The sequence below is a fragment of the Panthera uncia genome, chromosome X, assembly GCF_023721935.1.
Source record: "Panthera uncia isolate 11264 chromosome X, Puncia_PCG_1.0, whole genome shotgun sequence".
NCBI lineage: Eukaryota > Metazoa > Chordata > Mammalia > Carnivora > Felidae > Panthera > Panthera uncia.
The window spans coordinates 41,000,584-41,010,649 of record NC_064817.1 but is presented as its reverse complement, the minus strand read 5'-3'; the positions used below and the strand labels follow the sequence as shown (position 1 = coordinate 41,010,649).

At 45.1% G+C, this 10,066-nt stretch overlaps 1 long non-coding RNA gene across 2 annotated transcripts in view; it reads right to left on the bottom strand.

Moving 5' to 3' along the window:
• Positions 1–5,251, bottom strand: part of LOC125931688 (uncharacterized) — a 173,349-nt gene extending 168,098 nt beyond the window's left edge. Inside the window, exon 1 of one of the 2 annotated variants that reach the window (XR_007460474.1) lies at positions 5,080–5,251. This is a non-coding gene — a long non-coding RNA (uncharacterized LOC125931688). The remainder of the gene's footprint in view (positions 1–5,079) is intronic. The other variant, XR_007460471.1, reaches the window with a different exon arrangement.
• Positions 5,252–10,066: the final 4,815 nt, after the last annotated feature.

Sequence of the window (10,066 nt, the reverse complement as noted above, 5' to 3'; positions counted from 1 at the left end):
GTGTATATAAACCACAATTTCTTTATCCATTCATCAGTTGATGGACACTTAGGCTCTTTCCATAATTTGGCTATTGTTGAGAGTGCCGCTATAAACATTGGGGTACAGGTGCCCCTAAGCATCCAACTCTTGATTTCAGCTCAGGCCATGATCTCACGGTTTCTGAGTTTTAGCCCCACGTCACGCTCTGGGTTGACAGTGCAGAGCCTGCTTAGGATTCTCTCTCTCTCTCTCTCTCTCTCTCTGCCCTTGCCCCCCACCCCACTTCAAAATAAATAAACTTTTTTTTAAAAAGACATTTGAAAAGAAAATTACAGACCAATGTTTTGTAATCATAGACACAAAATTTTAAAATTTTAGCACACCAAATAAAACAATATATTGGGGTGCCTGGGTGGATCAGTCAGTTAAGCATCTGACTTCAGCTCAGGTCATGATCTCAAGTCCCACATGGTGTGGAACCTGCTTGGCATTCTCTCTCTCTCTCTCTCTCTGCCCCTTCATGTACTCACTCTCTCTCCCAAAATGAACTTTAAAAAAATACAATATCTTAAAAGGATAATACATCATGAGAGCTAGGGTCTATTCCAGGAATGTAGGGCTGGTTTAACATTTGAAAACCAATGTTACTTCACCATGTTAACAAATGAAAAGGAAAAAAATGATATGATCATTTCAATAGAGTCAGAAAAAAGCATGTTAAAAACGTCAACACTGATTTCTAACAAAAACTCTCAGCAAACAAGGAACAGAATAAAAATTCCTCAACCTGATAATAGGCATCTATGGAAAATCACAGCTAACACCATACTTAATGGTGAAAGACTGAATGCTTTCTCCATGACATCAGAAACAAGACAGGGATTTCTACTCTTACCACTTCTATTAAATACTGCACTGGAGAGGCTCCTGCGTGGCTCAGTCAGTTAAGCACCCAACTTCGGCTCAGGACATGATCTCAGTTTGTGAGTGCAAGCCCTGCATCTGGTTTTGTGTTGACAGCTCAGAGCCTGGAGCCTGCTTCGGATTCTGTGTCTCCCTCTCTCTCTCTGCCGCTCCCCCATGCACACTCTGTCTGTCTCTCTGTCTCTCCAAAACAAAATAAATATTAAAAAAATACTGCACTGGAGGTTCTAGCCTGCAACTCTGAAAATGAAATTAAGAAAACAATTCCACTTACAATAGCATCAAAAATATGAAATATTGAGATAACTCTGACAAAAGGTATGTAACACTTGTACACAGAAAACTACAAAACATTGCTGAGAAAAATTAAAGACATAAATAGACATGTATACTTTGTTTATAGATCAGAAGACTCAATATTGACAAGATATCAATTCTACCCAGAATGGTCTATACATTCAACACAATCCAGTCAAAATCCCAGAAGGATGTGTTAACTTTTGGCTTGTGGGTTTGCTGGTTTTGTCTCATCTTGTTTTTTTATAGAAACTGACAAGCAAAATCTAAAATTCATCTGGAAGTGCTAAGGACTGAAAATAGCCAAAAGAGCTTTGAAAAAGAACTAAGTTGGAGGGCTAACACAACCTGATTTTTTTAAGTTTATTTATTTATTTATTTTGAGAGAGAGAGAGAGAGAGAGAGAGGTGGGGGGCAGAAACAGAGGGAGAGAGAGAATCCAAAGCAGGCTCCTGACTGTCAGTGCAGAGCCCCATGCAGGGCTTGATCTTATGACCGTGAGATCATGGCATGAATCAAAATAGAGTTGGATGCTTTAGGGACACCTGGATGGCTCAGTCAGTTGAGCATCCAACTTTGGCTCAAGTCATCTTGTGGTTCATGAGTTCGAGCCCTACATCGGGCCTGCTGCAGTCAGCCTGTCAGCACAGAGCCCACTTCCAATCCTCTGTCTCCCTCTCCCTGCCCCTCCTCCGCTTGTGCTCTCCCAAAAATAAATAAATATAAGAAGGAGGGGGCATCTGGGTGGCTCAGTCCGTTGGGCATCCGACTTCAGCTCAGGTCATGATCTCAAGGCTCGTAAGTTGGAGCCCCACATGGCTCTGTGCTGACAGCTCAGAGCCTGGAGCCTGCTTCAGATTCTATATCTCCCTCTCTCTCTGCCCCATCTCTGCTGGTGCGCTCTCTCGCTCTCGCTCTCTCTCTCTTAAAAATAAACATTAAAAAAAAATTTTAAGAGTTGGATGCTTTAACTGACGGAGCCAACCACACCCCCATCACCTGATTTTTTAATTGAAGTATAGGTGACATACAATGTTATATTAGTTTCAGATGTACCACATAGTGAATCAATAATTCTATACATTACACAAGGCTCACCATGATAAGTGTATCTACCATGTGTCACCACGCAAAGTTATTACAATATTGTTGACTACATTCCCTATGTTGTACTTTTTATCCCCTGGCTTATTCATTTTATAACTGTAAGTATGTACCTCTTAGTCCCTCAGAATTCATATATTGAAACCCTAATCCCAATGTGATGGTATTTGGAGGTAGTAGGCCTGTGGGAGGTAAATAGATAACGAGAGTGGAGCCCTCATGAGTGGGATCAGTGCTCTTATAAAAGAGGCCAGACACCTAGCTCGCACTCTTTCTGCCATGTGAGGGTACAAGGAGAAGTCGGCAGTCTACGACCCAGAAGAGAGTTCTCACCAGAATCTGACCATGCTGGCACTCTACTCTGGGACTTCCAGCTTCTGGAACTCTGAGAAATAAATATTGTTGCTTAAGCTACCCAGTCTATGATCACTTGTTATAGCATCCGGAGCTGACCAAGACACTTACTCCAAAGTTTCCACCTGGCCTGGTGGGCCAAGACTTCGTTGGGCTCTCCATTGTGGTTCTACCTCTGCCTCTGCCCAGCTCCATTTCTGTCCCCTTCCTTTCACAGGTGTTGGTCCTTAATAAAGATCTTACTACCAACTGTCTCCAGAGAATGCACCATGGGACACCTGCCTTCATTCTATACTTTTTGAAAACAGAGATTTCACAGGCAGTATAGGAACGTTACAAGCAAGAGCCCCTGGATAGGACAAATAATCAGCTCTGTAATAAGAGCTGTGTGAGGTCAATTGATATCTTTACTGTTATCTCAAGCAAAACTTATTTTCTTGGTTCCTTTCCTTGGGAACATGGGGAGGCATGTGTAGAGGGAAAACTACTCAGAAGAACGTAAAGGAAAGAGAACAGCTCAGTAACATTGTAAAATACCTTGTGCTCCTTCTGGGTCTTCTCTTCTCCCTTTTGGCACCCACCCCCGTGCACCCTCCACCTCCTCCTCCATTAACCATGTGACCTTTCACTGTGACCTGGGCCCCCAGCAAACCTCCAGGATCTTGTCCCCCATAAAACTCCCCTGCCTACCAAAAGTGATCCATTCTTCATTACCCCTGTGGGTCACATCCCATTAGACACGTGCAAAGTAAGTGACTCATTAATCCAATAAACCAGGCTATTAACAGCTACTCATAGCAATATAAACAGTCCCATTCTTATGCATTCTACAGAAGAATATAATGTGGGGACTCTAGAGCCAGTAGGGCAGACAATCATAAACAAAGGCAATTACACAAATAATGGCTTTTCAGCAGTCACTATGATACAGAGAGATCAGAGTGGGATTCTAAGAAACAGCAAACACTTATATTCACAAGGGTTCATGACAAGCACCACGCTGAGGTTATGGCCCTCAGCGGCTAGAGTGACCTGGGCTACTCCAGGGGCTGGAATGGTGAGGGGACCTGAGTGGAGAGTAAGTCTGCTCCAGCCTTCTTACCAAGTTCTTCGAGTTCTGACTCTTGTATTCCAAGGCACTTTCTGATAAGTAACTGACTTAAATAGACTGTATTTCCAGTCTGCCCTTGTCCTAGAAAAACCGGCTTCAGGTAAACGACAGCATCCTGATTAAAACAAACAGGAAGCATTCAGAAGTCTTGACAGAAAGTTGAATATTGAACCCCAGGCAGATGGAGCTCTTCCTCTGTGTCATGACCCATATTAACACAGCCAGAGAAAGTTATCAGGAAGAATACTTTCTCCATGGGTTATCAGTTTGATCAAGAGTTAGGTTCATTTGTGTGTGCTTGCGCTCAGTTTTAGGGTTTGCTTTTTCCTCCCATACTTTCACGTTTACTTTTATTTTTTGACTATGTAGCTTCCCCCATTTTACTATGCATCACAAGAGGAAATGTTGGAAATATAATGTTGTGAACACAAGCGTTTCCTGTTGCATTTAGATGAAGATTTATGCTGCATTTTAAAATTAGATTGCAGTATGGTTTCCAGATAATCCTGGCTCTGGGTCCTTAACGTATTTCTGGAATTAACAGCCAGAAAAAAACGCACATGGGAAAGTATTTGATCGCAAAAGCAGAGACTGGGCTTGTAAGGAGCCCTGTTCTGTGGTCCTGGGGTCAGGGGCCATCCACCATGCAGGATTTCTGCTTAATAAAGTGACTTCTGTGAAATGTCCCTAAATCCCAAACCCGAAGATTCAAATTTTAGCAGTGGAGAGAATGAATGAATGGTTGCACTGCAAGAATAAAGGCGAGGAGACAGGGGCATCTGCTGGGCTTGTGACTTGAGTTTAGGATGAAAGGGGCACACACGAGGTGTCAGCCCCCAACGCCGGTGCACTAAGAGGCAGAACATGCCTACGAGCAGCGACCTGTGAATTTTACTACAGGAGTACCATCTTCAGCCCCTCTGACAAGTTAACACTGAGGCACGGAGACCGAATCCAAACCTGTTCACATCACGAAAGCCTCACCACCACATCCCGGAACTCTAGCCAAGCAACCACTGCGCCTGCGCCAAACCAGCGACCAATAGGAGCTCGGCGCGCGATCGGGGGCGGGGCTCACGCCCCTTCTGCGCACAGGAAAAGCCTGGGATTGGTGAGAGCTTGCGTTTACCAATCAGATCCCAAAACAAGCCTTGAGGCCCATTCCCTTCTCCCCGATCCAATCGCTTGGCCCTGCCCCCGCAAGCCACTGATTTAAAGTCAAAGAACCAAAATGGGTGGGGCCGAAGAAGAAGCTGTGACTGAAACCCGGGAAAGGTGGAGTTCTCAGTCCTATAGCGGGTGCTTACCTGGGACTTGGATGGGAACCGGGAGGATGGGCAGGGGCTGCGGACGGTGAAGGTAGTGCCACTCCTGCCTCCATCGGGGGCTTGGGCAGAAACCCCTTGCACGGGGGTGGTAGCAGCCCTTATGGCCTCCGCAGCCCACACAATGATTTGTTCCAAAATAGACGCCCCCCACCCAGTGGTACCTCCCAGAGCCAACTGTTCCATCTCTACCTCCTGATAAGGGTATATCTTGGGAGGACGGTCCCATCCTGTATTATTTATCCTTATGTCCTGTAAGCCCCCTAGTGGTATGACCAAGGAGGCATCTATGGAAATACCCTGTAAACCATTTCTCTTCCTCCTCCCACTCCCCAGTGGACCCTTCCATCCCCCGTCTCCTCCGCCTCCAACACATACTCCACCCGGACGTCTCCCAAATGGACCGTCCCAGGCCCTAACCCGGAAGATTTTGCAGAGAGCAAAGGCCAAGGGACCGATCCCCTTGCCTCAAAGTTCCCAATCCAGGAGAGGGCTGAAGATGTCGGTAATTGGACAGCATTGAGGCAACGTCTGTGAAGATACAAACTGCAAACCTCCTCCACTGCAATGTCAGTTCCACCAAAGCAGGAACATGGGACTTTTAGTTCCTTGATGTCTCCCCAGTGCCTAGAGCAGCGTCCATCATTTATTAGGCACTCTTTAGGTGTTTGTTCAGTGAGTGACTCTTTTGACTCAGCAATTCCACTTGTAAGATTATGTGCCAAAGAAACACACGTGTGCACAAGGATGGTACGAACAAACGGGGGGGGGGGGCGGGGATACTCTAAATGACCGCTTATAGCCTATGATTTGCAGAGTAACATTAATGACTAGGGTTCATGTTATATCACATATCTGGACATGATACAGAATGTATGTACCTGCAAGGGCGAGTGGGAGCGCCTTCTACAGGGAAAAGCAGGTAGAATGTGCCCTTGGGCCGAAAAAGGACGCAACTCCAAGAGGCTAGTGCCTGATCCCTGTTGAAGGAATGGGGGCTGGGCTTTGCTTACCTCGGTTCTGACTCCATATCACTCTCAGGGCTGTCCCAGATGAGTGGCCTTAGGAAGGACTGGCTCTGGCCTGGGAGAGAATGAGCCATCACTTTTAGCTTTAGTCATTCATTCACATATGCAATGGGCTGACCTTACTTTCATTATTTGAATGAAGATACAGTGATCGGCTCATCCAGAATGACGTTGAGAAGGTAAGAATCCCCAGATCCAATAGTCTGTGGGGAGTCAGGGCTCATGGGTCCACCTTCATGGGGCCCAGAGTGAGGCCCTGACATTCAGCTGGCCTTTGCATGGCAGGGAAAGGGGGTTCCATGATCGTTTGGGAAGAGCCCCTTGGGAGCCACAAGGAAATCTTGGAGCCTGGGGCCAGATTAACAGGAGTGCCATCTAGAACAGAGGAGGGGAAAGGTTTCCTGCAAAAGGATGGGGTCTTAACCCTAGGACCACACTTTAAGAAAGATGAAAGGAGGGGCGCCTGTGTGGCTCAGTCGGTTGAGCGTCCGACTTCGGCTCAGGTCACGATCTCGCAGTTGGTAAGTTCGAGCCCCGCGTCAGGCTCTGTGCTGACAGCTGGGAGCCTAGAGCCTGCTTTGGAGTCTGTGTCTCCCTCTCTCTGCCCCTTTCCCGCTCATGCTCTGTCTCTGTCTCTCAAAAAATGAATAAACGTTAAAACAAAATTATAAAAAAAAAGAAAGATGAAAGGAAATATATACAATAAACTTTGGAGGGTAGTGCTATTACCATCTTTGCTTTACCATTATGTCTTCTTCCCCTGTGTCCCTTGAACTTCCATGGGCTGTACTTGTAATTCAATGCTTAAGATATTAAGCATTTATTGAATATTTATTACATGTCAGAACCTGTTCTATATTCTTTACAAATAAAGGGGCGCTTGGGTGGCTCAGTCGGTTAAGCATCCGACTTCAGCTCAGTTCATGATCTCACGGCTTGTGGGTTTGAGCCCCGCATTGGGCTCTGTGCTGACAGCCTGGAGCCTCCTTCCGATTCTGTGTCTCCATCTCTGCCCCTCCCCTGTTTATGCTCTGCTTCTCTCTCTCTCTCTCTCTCTCTGTCTCAAAAATAAATAAACATTAAAAATTTTTAATAAATTCTTTACAAATATTAACTCATGTAATACTCCTTACAACAATCTAATGAGATAGATAAGGTTGTTTTCTCCATTTTACAAATGAGGCACCTGAGAAACAGAGAGGTTTAGTAACCTGCCAGAGGTAACACAGCTGGGAAATCATGAAGCCAGGATTCAAATGAAAGCCATCTGGATCCAGAGTTCCATTCTCATAGCCACATACTGCAGTGCCTTTCCATTTCTTTTTGTTATGCTTGTATGTATGTGTCAGCCTCCTGCACCAGACTGTGTGACACCTGAAGGTTTGTATGATGCCTGTGGGACTGCCAGGTTCCCAGCAATCAGGATGTACCTGACATTGTGTGGGCATCCTTGAGCAGATGTTCAGTTGGTGGTTAACCCCTCCCCCTTCCATCTTGAAGCAAGAATCCAGAGTACCTTCAGTGTGGGCACCAATGGGGAGTGAGCCTCTGTGCACCTGACCCCAGAAAGATCCTTCTGGGCAACTGAGAGAGGCTGAAGGGCCAGGACCCCATTCAGACTAATACAGTCATCTCAAATAAGTTCAAATCACTTTTGTTCTTCAATGAAATATCTTGAAAAGATTCTGTCACTACACAACATTAAAAACAATATATTTCCACAAAGATAACTATAAAAATAAACCATGGAAAATACCATATTTTATCAAATTTAAAATGCCCTCTTTTCACATATCAACATACCAAAAATCAGGACTTCATCTTACAGTCACTGAGATGAGAAGGCATTGGGTCATAGTTAATTAGCAGCATTCTTTCTTTCTTCAGTATTACCTAAAATGGAAGTGTGAGACACAATCTATAGTATCTGAGATTTGATGAGATACGGTAAAAAACATCATGAAAATTTTCAATTTTAAATTAAAAAAGTAACTTTCTTTTAGATAATCATAGATCTATTTGATCTATTTGCAGGTTCCTAAGCACTTCTTTTTTTCCCAGCTTTACTGAGATATAGTTAGAATATAACATCATATAAGTTTAAGGTGTACAACATAAAGATTTGATATATGTATATATTGCTAAATGATCACCACAGTAAGTTTTGTTAACATACATCACCTCACATAGTTACAATTTTTTCTTGTCATGAGAATTTTTAAGATCTAATCTCTTTTTATTTTTTTAATGTTTATTTATTTTTGAGAGAGAGAGAGACAGACAGAGCATGAGCAGGGGAGGAGCAGAGAGAGAGGAAGACACAGAATCTGAAGCAGGCTCCAGGCTTCAAGCTGTCGGCACAGAGCCTGATGCAGGGCTGGAACTCACCAACCAGGAGATCATGACTTGAGCCAATGTCAGATGCCTAACTGAGCCACCCAGGTGCCCCTAAGATCTAATCTCTTAACAACTTTCTTTTTTTAATGTTTATTTATTTGAGAAAGAGAGAGAGAGGGAGAGAGAGAGACAGTATGCAACCTGGGAGGGGCAGAGAGAGACAGAGACAGAGAATCTGTGAAGCAGGACAGAAGATCCGAAGCAGGCTCTGTGCTGACAGCAGAGAACTGAGAGATCATGACCTGGGCTGAAGTTAGACCCTTTACTGACTGAAACACCCAGGTGTTCCTCTTAACAACTTTCAAATACACAATACAGTAGTGTTAACTATAGTCACTATGCTATACAGTAGACCTCCAGAACTTATGTATCTTATAACTGGACGTTTGTACTTTTAACCCCCTTCACCCATTCTCCAGCCCCCAATTCCCCACCACTGGTAACCACCAATTTGTTCTGTGTTTCTATGAGTTTGCTTTTTTTAGATTCCACATAGAAGTGAGATCATACAGTATGGGTCTTCCTCTGTCTGACTTATTTCACTTAGCATAATGTCCTCTGGAGCCATCCATGTTATTGCAAATGGCAAGATTTCCCTCTTTTTTATGGCTGATCCCAAGCACTTCTTAGGCGCCATCTCACTTAATCCTCACTAGGCTCCCTTAGAAGAAAACCCTGTCACGGATGAGGATACTCGGGTCCAGACAAAACAGATGACAGACTCAAGTTGCCCAGATGCCTTGGGGCACAGCCGGCCAGAGGCCAGAGCCCATGAGGACAGCCACTGGAGCACTCCTGCAATCATGCTCCCTCAGTACCCCCCAGGGTACATTCTCCTTATTCACAGACCCAACCTTGCACAGCATCATCCCACCTCCTGATGGGACAATAATCCCAGTTCCTCGTCTCAGAAAACCTTCCCTTTACCCCAGCCCTGGGGAATTACCCTGGACCCCCCAGTCCAGGGCTGGAGTTACACTTGGATCCTGGAGGATTTTTGGTTCCTCCCTAACAAGGACTTTATGACAGACCCCTGCATGGTGGCAGGAAGATCTTTGTCCTACACAATGTTGTGCACTTTCAGGAAGGAGGAAAGTCCCTGGGTGGGTCCTCTGAGGTAGAGCTGGTGTGCTGGTTGACAGGACAAAAATGGGATATAACTAAGGCCCTGTGACTAGGGCTGAGGGAGGGGGCTAAAGAGGCTCCTGGGAAGGGCGCCTGGGTGGCTTAGTCAGTTAAGTGTATGACTTCGGCTCAGATCATGATCCCACATTTCGTGAGTTCAAGCCCTGCGTTGGGCTCTGTGCTGATAGCCCGGAGCCTGGAGCCTGTTTTGGATTCTGTGTCAGTGTCTCCCTCCTTCTCTGCCCCTCCCTCACTTGCATTCTCTCTTTCTTTCAAATAAACATAAATTTAAAAAAAAAATGGCTCCTGTGTAGCAGGATTCTCGCACAGAGGGACGCGACATCCAATTTCTTCTTTCCAGGAAGCATCTTTATTCGTGCCAGCCCAGGCTCAGTGTACTAAGATCCCAAAAAGGCTGA